A 15,118-nucleotide genomic window follows, 5' to 3' on the forward strand; every position below is an offset into this window, starting at 1 on the left:
AGAGAGTTTGTGTTAGGGTTTTACAGATCTCATACATCAACAGTTTACTCCATTTGATGTAAACTTCGCTTCCTCGTTCCAGATTCTCGAGTCACTGAGACGGCATTCATTTCACATTTGGTGCGTGTCCTCAGCTGATTGGAAGCCGTGAAGGTGCTCTTAGGTAAAGGTTTATACGTTACCTGACCACGCCCACACTACAAACTGAGGGGGAAGAGAGAGAGAGAGAGAGAGAGAGAGGTGGAGGGGGGACTACCACATACACACGCTAACCTTTCTATTATTACCCCGAAAAGTCATTCTCTCAACCACTCTATAGGTCACAACAATCCCAAAATAGACACAAGTTATAGATCACGAAATGTCTCGTTTCCCACTCCACCCACAACCCTCTCACCTCGCAGCCAGCCAGCCCGCCCCCTCACCCACCCGCCCGCCCACTCACGAACCGCAGGAATGAAACTGAAGGACGGAATAGGAGTGCGTTTTAAAATTTAGACGCGTGGATACGACATCTTTGCCCCTCAAAAAAAAAAAAAAAAAAAAAAAAGAAAAAGAAAAAGAAAAAAAATATGAATCAAATTATGACATCCTGTACTCAACATCACACACACACACACACACACACACACACACACACACACACACACACACACACACACACACACACCAGAGTAGTTCAACGCAATATAAACCTATCGAAGTGTTAAGAGTACACGAATATAGAAAAAAAAAAGTAACCTAGCAGAACAAAACGTCTATTAACCTTTATGGCACATAGTAAATAACACTCCCCACGTACTCACAATTTGTGCACGTGTCGGCAACCAAAGAATAATGAAGAATTTGCTTTCGTCGTAAAATAAATCACCGCTCATTTAAAAACCCATAACTCTTACATCCGGTGACAGTTTCTATCGTAATGTATGCCATGCCACGAAGCAACAACGGGGTGCAATGAACAAAGAGGCCAAAATGGTACAGTGGGTATGAAACTCACTGCGTTGTACCACTACCAACACCTGAGAGAAGCAAAGAATCATACCAACACGCCACAACACAACACAGCATTTGTTTAGCGACGGAGCGAACAGAGAGAAAGGAAAATATTGCTAACCTTTTATGATTTCTCCTCAATGGCAAGGATTTTTGTCAAGTTCAACGATCCCCGAGGCGTCGTAGTTGTGTTCACGGCGAGGAGAGGAAGCGGAGAAGCAAGGAGGAAGAGGAAGGCGAAGTGTTACTGAGTCGGTTACAAGCTTTCATTCGGGCGCGGCTAGCGAAGTGCACGGAGGGCTTAGATATAGTATACTGAGCGTGAGGCCAGTACCGTAGCCTTAGTTGGAAGTGTGGAGGTGGTGGTGGTGGTGGTGGTGGTGTAAAGGTTGATAATGTGATGCCGTGTGGTGATGCTGGTGGTAATGCAGATGACTGGTGATGGAGAGTGCACGGGAGAGATTGGAGGAGTGGTGATGACATAATAGTGATAGTGGAGGTGATAGGGATTAGAAAGAAAAGCAGGGTCGTGTGGTGATGGTGGTGGTGAGGGAGAAAGGACTGAAGGTAGAGGAAGGTGGATATGGGCTAAACTGGATCAAGGATGTGGATATGTGGGTGGAATCTGGTGGCGGGGTGTGAAGGTGTAAACATGGATGTCAGGTGGATGGCCAGGTGTTGCTGGAGGAAGAGGAAGAGGAGGAGGAGGAGGAGGAGGAGGAGGAGGAGGAGGAGGAGGAGGAGGAGGAGGAGGAGGAGGCATCACCCAGAAGAGAGCGACCAGTCACAAGTTTATTTTGGACACCAAGACGTGTTTACCAAAGTTCCTGGGATTTCTTCTTAGTACACACACACACACACACACACACACACACACACACACACACACACACACACACACACACACACACACCCGCAACATATACACACATCAGTCTCATTTGTGACCTTCAACTGAAGTTTTTGTACACACACACACACACACACACACACACACACACACACACACACACACACACACACACACACACACACACACACACACGAGCAGAATAAAAATTTTCCTTAATCGCTCATGCTTGAATAAAGTGAATAAATGAACAGAGAAAAAATACACACTTCACAATACACCTTTGTTTGTTTAAATCCACCGGTATTCATCACCTTCTCTTCGTAACTCTGCCTCTACAACCCTTCATCATTGAATATTTATTTATATATTTATAGCACAACACCGTCTCCACTTCATATCTTTGTTTTTTCTCCACTGGTATCTATCACATTTTTACCATCTCCTTTATCTTTTCCTCTAGAACCCTTTATCATTAAGTATTCGTTGATATATAATTCAAAATCTGGTGCTGTATCTACATTTATCGCCAACCTTCATGCTTCTCCAGCCGACCTCTATTTCATCTTCAGAATCCTAAGGTCTAAGCTTTACAATCTCGTTGCCTTGAGTTCTTGGCCGTGTTTCCCTTAGTCCTGGCTTACCCCGTCCTTTTATCCCGTCCTTGCGCACCCCCACCTCCACTCCTCCCTGCCTCCCTCCATCTATTGTCCAAAGAATCATAGAGCCGCACAGTCTTGGCTCCGGCGCCATTCGCTCCTCGGAAAACATCTTAATTATACCCCCGTAAAGACACACACACATACACATGCACACACACATGAGGGTACACACGTGTCTGTGTTGACACCTACTAGAACTATGTGTTGGTGTGTTGATGGTGGTGTTTCCTGGAGTGTAGTGGGGATGGGAAGGGATGCGCGGTGTTGTGGAGCTCTGGCATGCGGCACGGGGACCTGCGTGTAATAGGATGCTGCCGTTGTGATGCGGGATCATCTGTACAATCACTACGCACACATCGCCTCCACACTCGCCCGCTACACTCACACTGGGCTTGAAACTGAGAGAATTCTAGACATGGTGTAATGTGGAGTGTGAGCAAGGGGAGGGGCGGTGTAATAGGTGGGCGGGGTGGGGTGGTGGCAGTGGGTGGTGGTGATATGCATGGCGAGGCAGTGAGGCCTGGGAAAGGTGTTACGTAATTCCTCGAGTGGGGCATGAGTAAGGGAGGCGGTGGCGGTGGTCCTTGCCAAGAGCCTCCACCGCCGCTGGCTCAAAAGTGAATGATTAGGCAAATGTTCGTAGGCGGGGCGACGGGGGATGTGGATCAGCGCGCCACTGTGATGACTAGACCACCTCGAGACGTGCTAACTTCAGGAACCTTCCATGAAAGGAAAGGAAACTTAGTCAGTCCCATTATTAACAAATCCTCTGACCCCAGAAATTAAATTCCCTTAAGCCTCGCGGGTCTGAAAATGGACTCTCCCTTCCTGGGTCTGGTCCAGATCATCAAAGGTACGAGAGCCTGGAGTTAATCGGAACGTGATAACGGGATAACAGAGCGACCATTAACCCACGCCACAGCCACCGTCTGTCACCACCGTCTGGGCCCTTGCGCCGCCCTACTTCTGCCTGCCTCCGCCGCCTCCGCCGCCACCCATCACCATTCCCATTACACCTGACTCAAAACAGGAAGTGCTATTTGGTGATGAAATTGATGGAAGCGAAATTCAGTTTGTTTGTCCTTGGTCGCTGCCGCAGCCTCTTGCTTATCTACAGATTCATTCAGGTAATGGGAGCATCTCTCATCTTGGTGGAAGATAAGGGCCGCGTTGGGCAATGATTTCCGCTCAAGACAGAACCAAGTACACGCGGCGCGCCCGTAAAACATTAGAAGCCTTCTCGTGTCACCCACGCCCTCCAGACTTGTTTACTCGCTGCTGAATGGATGAGTTAACAAAGAGCAAGGAAAGCTTCAAGAACTTCACGAGGACAACTTCCAAATTTACCAGAAAACGAGGCAATAATGCTAAAAGTAACTCAAGGTATCGTGTGCTGCCCTCTTAAACGAATATATATATATATATATATATATATATATATATATATATATATATATATATATATATATATATATATATATATATATATATATATATATATATATATATATATATATATATATATATATATATATATATATATATATATATATACACACACACACACACACACACACACACACACACACACACATACAAACTGTGTGTGTGTGTGTGTGTGTATGTGTGTGTGTGTGTGTGTGTGTGTGTGTGTGTGTGTGTGTGTGTGTGTGTGTGTGTGTGTGTGTGTGTGTGTGTGTGTGTGTGTGTGTAGATTGTGCTCCATGATGTATGATGAGGATGCGAGTGTCACTTTAGTTCTTGCCACTTGGGACGTATTGTATTGTCGAGAGAGAGAGAGAGAGAGAGAGAGAGAGAGAGAGAGAGAGAGAGAGAGAGAGAGAGAGAGAGAGAGAGAGAGAGAGAGAGAGCTCGTGGGTTGCAGTGTCACCTTGGAGCAACCAACATCCTCACAACGTATGCAGCGTCCGCACACCTGCGAATATCTTTTCCTTCTCTACCTCCTTTGCGCCATCTCCCTCCCTCCCTCCCTCCCTCTCCCCCCTCCCCATCCTTTCTTTCTTCCCTGCCTCCCCCATCTCTTATCTCCCATCACCGGGCAGAGCGTTGAACCCCTCAATGGACTCATCACCATTCTGCATTTTAAACGATATGGAAAGGAAAAGTGGCTGCGTGAAATAGTAACACTTGTGGTGGCGGTCATGAGGAGGCTGCTGCGGTGGAATGAAGCAGCGAACCAGTGATGCTTCTGTTGTCAATGCCTGGTTATGGCGTCACGCTGATACAAGGCAGCAGAAAAGCGGGTTACAGGACGAAATTTGGGTCAACATGGCCCTGATCACGCTACCTCTCCTCCATCATCACCACTACCACCATCATCTCCTCCTCCCCTTCCCTTACCACCACCACCACCACCACCACCTGGCCCTACACGCACACCTGTCACGAAGGGCCGCCACCAGCAACAACACTCCCGCGACTGGCACACCGCCTGGCACCGCTCTGCACACCCCACGCGAGGGAGAGCCACCACAAGGGGCTATTTTTATTTATCGCGCAGTCTATATCCTCCTCAGGGGACCAATTGCAGGCGTGAGGTGGAGCTTGAGGAAGGTTGTCTTAGTGGTGGTGGCGGTGTTGGTGGTGGAAGCAGTGGTAGTGGTGTTGCTGGAAGTTCCAGACGTGTGGCAGGTGGTGGAGATGGTGGTGGTGGTGGAGGAAGAGGAGAAGGAAGGGATGGCAAGGAGGAAGGGAGGGAGGGAGGCGGAAAGAAGGAGGAAAAGGGAAGTTGACGTGGATTGGCAAGAACACAAGTTTTCAACGCGAGATGAGGAGAGGGACACGGAGAGGAGGATGAGGAAGAGGAGAGACAGAAGACAGTCGAAGGGAAAGCGAACGCCAGCGGATAACGAACACCGCTTACGTGGCAGAACCGTGACAGTGGACTAACCCGTACTGCGGGTCGTACAATAATGAAAATCGGAGAGAAACTAGGTTGGCCGCCACCAGCTTGTCTGCAACTGTTACGCGACCGTCACCACACCACAGGACGCCGCCGCTGCCACCTCGCATGTTGTTGTGTTTGTCTCGCACTGTTTTGTCTTGCCTACTAATTATGTGAAACTACTTGGCGAGGAGCTTTGACCATTCGGATGTGTGTGTCCACCTTGACTGTTTGCTGCTGCTGGAAGTTCCGTGTGTGTGTGTGTGTGTGTGTGTGTGTGTAAGTGCGTCACCCGTCACAAAATGGGGATGAGTCACCAGGAAATGCAGGGCTCCTCACGAAACCTTAATCGATACAATGCGGGGTTTGGCGCAGCAGTGCACACCAGCCTTCACGCCATGTACATACACACACACACACACACACACACACACACCTTGTGTACGCCTGGGAGCGTCCACCGCATCCCCGCGCACGCCGCAGCCCCGCGACGTACTCACTCCAACACATCACCTTTTCCCGTTCCAGCGTCCCCTTTGAAGCGACGTGGACGCTGGCAACAAAGGAGTATCGGGTCACCTAAGAGATTAAGCTGCCTCCAGACTTTCCCGGCGCGTTATGACCTTTCTATTGCATCGCCAAGAATGGATTATTTAATTATTTCAAGTTTTTTCCTATGTTATGATTGGACATGTGTGTTGCTTCTCCATGTTTTATCTTTATTATTTCCAGTGATATTGTCTTTTCTTTGTCACTACTTAAGTTTGAGTGGAATCGAACGTGGTGTTATTCTCTTCATTACTTCCTGCGTCATTGCGTTTTCCTTGTTAGTCGTTACCTCGAGCGAACAAGGAAGTGGACGGAAAGATGTCCAGATAGGTAGCTAATTTCAACCTCATTTCCACCGTTACAAACTCGCAGGCTCCTTGTTTCCACCGCTGTCGTCTGTTGATTGCGAGTCAGTGCATCAGACTGAGTAGAAGTAGACGGAAAGATGCGCATACTGGCGAGTTCCGTTCCGTCCTCGCTATCACCTTGCCCTCGGCCGCGGAGTCAACCCCGTGACGGGCGTCGGGATGGCCCGCCTGCGTTGTTAGATCGATCGCGCTGGTCCCATCCCAGGCCAGTTGCGTCACCACCTCGATCATAGGTTGTGTCATGGCGACCTCTTGTTGTTATTACTCCACCGTCCAGCCCTCCACCACCGCCTCCCTCCTCCCCCGGGACCACCACTCTCGCTAACAAACTCGTGCAGTATTATCCTCTCTTCCCCCTTCCCTCGTCCCCTCTTCCCCTCCCCGTGCCTTCCTCCCCTTGGACATTACATCAGGAGACTTTACTGCCGCCACCACCACCACCGCCACCACTATTCCGTATTCCAGATAGCAGCGTCATTTAGGTCGTAACTCTTCCTTCCTTCCATTAACATTATGCCCTGTAGTAACACTTAACCCCGCCTCCCCTAATTCCTTACAGCGTGCAAGCTTCCTCCACCGCCGCCACAATGCCGTATTCCTGATAGTTCAGCCTCATTTAGACCATCACTCCTCCTTCCTCCAATTACCATTATACCCTGTAGTAACACTTAACCCTCCCTTCCTTCTATGACCCATTCTCTTAATTCCTTTCAGTATGCGGCCTTCCACCTACATACCTACCTTCGCTTCCCCTGCCACCTGCATCCATATAACTCTTCTAAGCTACCTCTTAACGTTTTTTCCCCTTTACCTGCCTCACTCAGCTAACACCGCTATTTACTCCCTCCGCCATGACCTGCCTTCACTTCCTCTGACAGCACTACGCCTTAAACCCATCATCACTGTTTACCCTCGCCTCCACTACAGCCCTTAATCTCAAACGCACTGTTCTCTCATCCCAACTATTTTTCAAGGCCACGGAAATAATTAGCAGGGTTCTCAAGAGTATTTATCTTGTTATCAATGTAGAAATCTTGTTAATCTGTCACTGGAACCATAAAAACACCCTTAAAAGTCTGTGCAACTTTAACAGGTCGAGGTGTGGCCCAGAAGTGTTTCATAATGTGGTTCTATAAAGCGCCACTGTGCTGCTTCCACCCTACGAACTTTTGTTGTATCAGATCGCACGTGAAGATCAGCCAACACCGCTGTTTTTGGATGGGTTAGTATTCTTTAGGCAAGGTCAGGTTAGATTGTTATTTAACCTGATCTAACGTAAGGTAATCTAGTCTAACTTAACTGTACCCGTTACAAAAAATAGCTTTGGTAAGATGACAGATACCGCTTTTTATTTTATTTCATTTTATTTTATTTTTTTTTTTTTTGAATGGTGTGGTTAGCATAGTTTAGGTTAGGTCATGTTAGGTTATCTAATCTGATCTGACCTAATCTAATCTAGTCTAATCTAACTTCACCCATTCCGAAAGTAGCTGGGACGGTTAATATTCATGTGACCTTTATACTCGGGATAGATTTTCCTTGTTAAGTGGTTATGTGGTTAGGACGTCTATCTGTCTATGTAATATAACCACCATCACCATTCCCGCATCCTCACCACTACCTGTCCCTGCTAGATCCTCTTCCTCCCCTTAACTGTATATACGGTACCACTAAGACATCTCCACAGACTCCTTCCCAACATTACCAGCATCCTTATCTTCATCCTCACGTCCTCACCACTGTCCCTTATCACTCCCTGCTGCTCCCCTCTCCTTCCCTCAGCTATATACACACAGTAACAGCCCTATACACTTCCTTCTATCATTACCATTACCCCTACCTCCTCCTGGTCGCCCCTTTTGCTCCCCTCAATGCACCTTCTCTCATTACCACTAATACCATCATAACAATACACGTCTCCATCATCGTTCCCATCGTCATCTCCACATCCAGACCATCGTTCTTCATCACTACTGGCTATTGTTCGCCCCTCTTTCTCACCTTCCCTCCATTATCATCATCATCATCATCTTCTCTCTCTCTCTCTCTCTCTCTCTCTCTCTCTCTCTCTCTCTCTCTCTCTCTCTCTCGTCAAGGTTAGTTCTGCTACGGTCGAGTTATTGATCCACGTTTCGTTAGTCCTAGGCCAGTCTTCTCCGCTTCACCCCAAGGTCACCCCAGCTTTAGGGTTTCCGAGAGCCAAGTAAGGTCAGTCAGTCTCGTCCTTATCCTCTACCCCCCCCCTTCTCCTCCTCTTCATCCTCTTCTTCAGTCTTCTATACACGTAACTCCGGTATTTATAGTTAAAAGATGACCTCAAGATAACAAGGCTCCCTCGTCGCCAGGGGAACAAGACAAGGCAACAGGACGGTGCTTGTAATTGTTCCCCGCCGTCGTTTGTGTCTCCTCAGCACTCTCTCTCTCTCTCTCTCTCTCTCTCTCTCTCTCTCTCTCTCTCTCTCTCTCTCTCTCTCTCTCTCTCTCTCTCTCCGCCCCGTGTCCTCGCACAATGGCAGGAAGTGTGCGTCTGTCTGTCTGCCTGTCCCCTGGCATTCACACTTCGCAGCCTCAGGGGGATGTTGCAATAATAGTTGATACTTCCCCGTATTATACTGCAAGACTCAGCGTTGTGCTTTTATATGTTCGTGCACTTGTTTTCCCTTGTTAATGTGCGGGCAAAGGTGAGCTCCGGCAGGCAGGTGGTTTCTTGTAGAACCGTATTCAGAAACGCTTTGCTCTCTCACTACAATTGTTTTTAAAGGCCACAGAGATGATTAGCCGGGTTCTCAACAGTGTTTCTCTCGTTAGTAATGTAGAAATCTTGTTATTTTGGCACTGGAACCTTAAAAATAAAACACTCATAAAATCCGTAAAACTTCTACTAAAGCCTTTTGGATGTAGTGGAGGTGCGACCAAAGGTGTTTCAGAATGTAGTCCATAGACAGGTGCAGAGGATGGCGGCGGACAAAGCAACGTTACCACCGGCAGTCTTAATGATAGGGTAATTAATATTCTATATGAGTAATGCATGGCGTCTTGCAGTACTGAGGAGAGGAGGGGAGGGAGAGAGAGAGAGAGAGAGAGAGAGAGAGAGAGAGAGAGAGAGAGAGAGAGAGAGAGAGAGAGAGAGAGAGAGAGAGAGAGAGAGAGATGAACACACATACACACACACTGTCCTTGGTTGTTTAAGCAACCGTTGAACGTTACACGCACCTATGTGCGCGCACGCACACACACACCTGTTCATCCGAGTGAGAAATCTCCTCTTCGTGAGACTACAAAAATATAAGTTTCCCCGCAAAAAAGGAGTAAGAGGTAAAAGAAGACAAAAAGAAGAAAAAAAAAAGGACAATTGTCTGTCTGGCTTGCGCGGTTTGCAGGTGAAGGTCACGCGCTGGGTCTGCACATTGGCACTGCCGCTTGACGGCTCGCGACTCGCGGCTCCTCTACCTCCCTTCCAAAGCCTCCCTAGCCATGCCCACTCACATAAGTAAGCCCTTGGGGATTCGCGAGGGGCGGGCGACTTACGACGGGAAAATATTTGACTCTAATCCTAACTTAAGCACTACACATCACGACCTTTGAATATATTTCTCTCTCTCTCTCTCTCTCTCTCTCTCTCTCTCTCTCTCTCTCTCTCTCTCTCTCTCTCTCTCTCTCTCTCTCTCTCTCTCTCTCTCTCTCTCTTTAAAGCACACATGCCCTTGCACACTTCCTTACACCTTCCTTCCTCGGCCGCCCCTCCATCCTACAATCGGAGGAGCCGCCACAACACCTACACGACCGTGACGGGACTGCTGGCGGTGATTCCCTGCGGCCGAAGGTAACGTTAATCGTGCGTGCGGCGCTAAAGGGCGGCATAACGGGGACTGATGGAGAGGAGCGGGAGTGTAACAGAAGTGACGCGACTGAGAGAAAGAAAATAAAAAATGGAGTTGTGGAAGCTGCTGGGAAAGTAATTACTAGGTGTTGAGCGCAGTGAGATTTTCTTTTTTCTTCTTTTCTTTCAGCAAGAGGGAAATTATTTTTTTCTACATACATGGAGGGTTTGGAAATAATTGTTAGTCTGAGGCAACACATGGGGAAAGTGAGGCGGCGCGAAGATGAACTGTATGTGGTGAGGAGAGGAGCAGCAGGACGGGAGCTGGCGGCAAGGGAGGAGGGGGAAAGAATGACCAGAATCGTGGGAAACTAGGCCGCCTTGCCGTTGGCTATCAGTACAGCGGTCAACCACGACTCCAGGTGGTGACCGACTCCCTCCTACGTCAGCACCTCCGCCGCCATGCTGACCACAGTGGTATAGTAGTAGTAGTAGTAGTAGTAGCAGTAGCAGTAGCAGCAGCAGCAGCAGCAGCAGCAGCAGCAGCAGCAGCAGCAGCAGCAGCAGCAGCAGTAGTTGTGGTGGTGGTAGTAGTAAAGCTATGAAAAACTACTATTCTGCAGTGCCCATCGTTATTCCCATCATCATAACTGCTACTATTGCTGCTACTGTTACCACTGTTACTGCTGCTACTACTACTACTACTACTACTACTAATACTACTACTACTACTACTACTACTACTACTACTACTACTACTGTTGCTACACCTACTACTACATCACCATCGCTACTAATGCTATTGTTGCAGCTACTAGTTCTTTGTTCCTAAAATGTTATCTTTACTATCTTTAGTAGTGATATCAACACTCCTACAATCACTACTTTATATACAACTGCTGCTGCTGCTGCTGCTACTACTACTACTACTACTACTACTACTACTACTACTACTACTACTACTACTACTACTACTACTACTACTGTAATAGGCACTACCTTGCATGGAAAAGAGTAGATATAGGAGTAGAATTAGAAGGAAATTAGAGACGTGTTAGAAAATCTAACGCCAGTATTAGAAGAATTGTGCAAGAGGTGAACAGGACGTTGAATTGATATAGCTTAACTATCAAACAAACCGGCAGTTTATAGTTAAGCTTGGCTGTTATCAATTCAACGTCCTGTTCACCTCTTGCACAATTCTTCTAATACTAGCGTGAGATTCTCTAACGCGTCTCTAATTTTCTTCTAATTCTACTCCTATATCTATTCTTCTTCAAGCAAGGTAGTGCCTATTACAGGGCTCGGCAGCTACCGTTTGTCGTCCCGACAAAACTGTTATGCAATAAATTCTTTTTTTACAGACAGATAAACAAGCATATACAGACATGGAAAGAAATAATGACAGACAAACAGATACATAAGAGTAGTACTTGGAAAGACACACACATGTACACACAAGCTCGCAACAACAAAGAGAGAATGACAGAAAGACAGATAGACAAGCACGCAGAAATCATTACACAAAACGAAAGTACGTCAAACATTTCTTTCTTCGCCAGACAACAAGTAACAATCGGATAACCCTTTCCACACTTCCTCAGTCTTCCACTCCCCACCACCACCACCACCATCACCACCACCACCACCATCACCAGCATCACTGTCACCACCACCACCACCATCACCACCACCACCACCAGCATCACTGTCACCACCACGAAGGCAACCCGTTTTTCTCTCTCTCTCTCTCTCTCTCTCTCTCTCTCTCTCTCTCTCTCTCTCTCTCTCTCTCTCTCTCTCTCTCTCTCTCTCTCTCTCTCTCGAATGATGCTGAATTTGGAAAGAAAAAAAGTAAGAAAATAACAAGGTGGAGAAAAGAGAGAGAGAAAAAAAGAAAGAACAGAAAACATTATTGTGGTCACTAATAAGATCGAACACACACTCTCTCTCTCTCTCTCTCTCTCTCTCTCTCTCTCTCTCTCTCTCTCTCTCTCTCTCTCTCTCTCTCTCTCTCTCTCTCTCTCACACGGATGATTAAAAAATAAAAAAAAAACTGGCCTGACCTACATTACTATTTTCTCCTCCGTCAACAAACAGTCACACATACCAACCCGTCTCCTTGTCTCTCTGTCTCCAGTAAATAAACAAGTAAACAGACGTGGATACAACTGACGAAGGTGAGAGAGGAAAAAAGAAACGGATATTTGCCTAAGGTTTAAAAGCGTGTCTTCATCTGTGGGACTGTGGAGATATTCGTATTCTGCTGTATTCTGAAACGCTTCGCTCTCTCACCACGATGATTTAGAAAGGCCACAGAAATGATTAGCTGGGTTCTCAAGGGTGTTTCTCCTGTTAATAATGTACAAATCTTGTTAATCTGTCCCCCAACCCGCAAAAACACCCTTAAAAACCGTGTAACTTCATCTACAGCCTTTTAAATGTATAATGGAGGTGCAGCGCAGAAGTGTTTCAGAATAAGGTCCTCTGCCGTGCGCCAGAGCAGTTGCCACATCCGCCGCCGCCACATACCAGAACTATTAAGTCAGCAATTGCAGGCTTGGAGGAGTTACGATGCACATACAGTATACACCATACGACTAAGCTAGCAACTGCATATTACGAGGGAGTTTCACGTTTCAAGAGTAGAGGCTAGCGACCGCATATTTCAGGGGGTTACATCTGTTCCACTACATGAGGGTTCATTATTCTTAAACGTTCAGTCTTGACTTGATTACTTCTAGCTGGCTTTAGTGGAAGTAAATGAGGTTTTCAAGCGTGCTTTTATGGTTCTGGGATAGTTTAGCAAGGACGCTGCATCATAATAGCAAAGTAACACCCATGAGAACGAGTAATCATCTGTGGGACTTTTAAAAATGGTCATGATAAGAGAATATATAGTGCTTGAGTAACTGCATATTAAGAAGACTTGCTCATGACAGAAACGCACATAGTAGTAAGTAAGTTAATATTTGCATGTTTCCGAGTCACACTTCACTAACAATATATTTACCACTAGATTATCAACTCCATTTTTTTTTCTTTTTCGCTACATGTGACCTACAATATACATACCTTGAGCTTAACTCTTTCACTACAACTTAACACATGTTTCCTGAGTCACATACACCTCTTTCAGACATCACTCATCGTCCTGCACCCCGTCTCTAAACACTACACTACATGAATATTCTCAAGTCTATTCCTCTCATACCACTTTCTTTTTAAGTGTCTGTAAGGATCTTGTACAGTACTCTTAGTGTCCTGAATTGCTATACGTCGTTATGAAAAGTTTACTAGGTCAGGTACATGACGGAAAGAATCATAAATGCACTTAAAAGAAGAGCATACAGCAGCAGACCTGTTACCTCTTACGAAGCTGCTTGAAAGATAAATCAGATATACATCGAAATGATCACAAAACAATACAAAGGAAGAGCAAACAGCAGCGGATGTCTTGCCCCCTGCGAGGCTGTTTGTGATAAGCTACACTATCTGTACTGAAGTAGGGTATGCATGGTGGTAAAGGCAAAAGACTCCTCACCACCCACCGCTCACTCTCTTTTGTTTTCCCCTTTGTGCTTTTAACGCTGAAAGATATTGAATTTGCACCAAACTTAGGGATAATTTATCAGTGAGAGTAAGAACGTTGCTTTTTCCCAAGAAATTATAATACCCGGAAACAGTAAAATAGAAAGATGTACACTGTTTTTACTCTCTCTCTCTCTCTCTCTCTCTCTCTCTCTCTCTCTCTCTCTCTCTCTCTCTCTCTCTCTCTCTCTCTCTCTCTCTGTGGCCACCTATCTTCACGGAAACTATCTATCAGTGAGTCAGAACAATAAAACTCAGAAAAGATATATATATATATATATTTTTTTTTTCCTTCCTGACCGAAAAACCACAACGGGTAGTTTGACTTTCTTCCTGTCCAGCGATACAAACATCAGACATCGATGTTCTCAGAGGCAAACGGTATATTTTCAAGTACTAACACTCGCTCCTGCGGGATTTGTATTAGGTTTAAGTTGTTTGTGAGAGGAAAGGGCAGGACAGGATGCGATGTCAGTCTTGTGCCTACACGTCCTTACGAAAGAGAGAGAGAGAGAGAGAGAGAGAGAGAGAGAGAGAGAGAGAGAGAGAGAGAGAGAGAGAGAGAGAGAGAGAGAGAGAGAGAGAGAGAGAGAGAGAGAGAGAGAGAGAGAGAGAGAGAGAGAGAGAGAAAGCAGAACGCTGTAAAAAAAATATGTAGTAGGACTTTCTATGCTGAAATGTTGCTGGGTGTGTGTGTGTGTGTTCAATGATACTCACAACACCTGAGTAAACAAAACAGTGTAAGGTATCGAATGGCCAACACTCGGGTCAACTTAGTACACGAATCCTTGAAACAGGGAGTGAATGGAATGCACGCAACACACTTACACACCCACCCACCCACCTACACACACACACACACACACACACATTCCTCACTGCAAACTTCTCAACACTTCACACTTGACATTCACACAAGGCGGCTAGTTATAAGTAAGAGACAAAAAAAAACAGGGTGTCTGGTGGAGGAGGCTGGGCGGGATGCGAACAGAAGCCACAGGAACCCACGGATACTCACATACCACGTGCCGGCAGGAGAGGTAGGTAGCATTCATTGACGTCATCACACACACACACACACACACACACACTCTCTCTCTCTCTCTCTCTCTCTCTCTCTCTCTCTCTCTCTCTCTCTCTCTCTCTCTCTCTCTCTCTCTCTCATAAACACTAACCGATCTATCGACAGTTATGTGAGTGAGGGAGGCCCTGGCATGAGCTGAGCGAGGGGGCAAAGCTGGTGCCCTTAAAACTCACACACAACTTGGCGGGTGAATGGTGGGTGTTGCAGGTAGGAGGTACCTTCGATATAGGACCCCGCCGCTCGCCCACCACGGGGGATGTGCCGCGGGTGGGACTCGGCATCACTTCCTTTAA

General features: G+C 46.6%; 2 protein-coding genes across 6 annotated transcripts in view; one reads left to right on the plus strand and one right to left on the minus strand.

Annotated features, from left to right (window-relative positions):
• The window catches only part of LOC135114096 (ubiquitin carboxyl-terminal hydrolase 2-like), a 70,650-nt gene that overhangs the window by 54,503 nt on the left and 1,029 nt on the right, over positions 1-15,118 (minus strand). Inside the window, exon 1 of one of the 5 annotated variants that reach the window (XM_064029793.1) lies at positions 4,909-4,945. The exons of 2 other annotated variants lie outside the window; for them this stretch is intronic. The gene's annotated coding sequence lies outside the window, so the exon portion shown is untranslated. Of the gene's footprint in view, positions 1-1,117; positions 1,413-2,700; positions 3,499-4,908; positions 4,946-15,118 lie in introns of those variants that run through there. 2 more of the 5 variants (XM_064029792.1, XM_064029791.1) reach the window with 2 other exon arrangements.
• The window catches only part of LOC135114097 (protein fem-1 homolog B-like), a 64,716-nt gene that overhangs the window by 27,607 nt on the left and 21,991 nt on the right, over positions 1-15,118 (plus strand). The window lies entirely within an intron of this gene.

This window comes from Scylla paramamosain, chromosome 27 (genome assembly GCF_035594125.1).
Source record: "Scylla paramamosain isolate STU-SP2022 chromosome 27, ASM3559412v1, whole genome shotgun sequence".
NCBI lineage: Eukaryota > Metazoa > Arthropoda > Malacostraca > Decapoda > Portunidae > Scylla > Scylla paramamosain.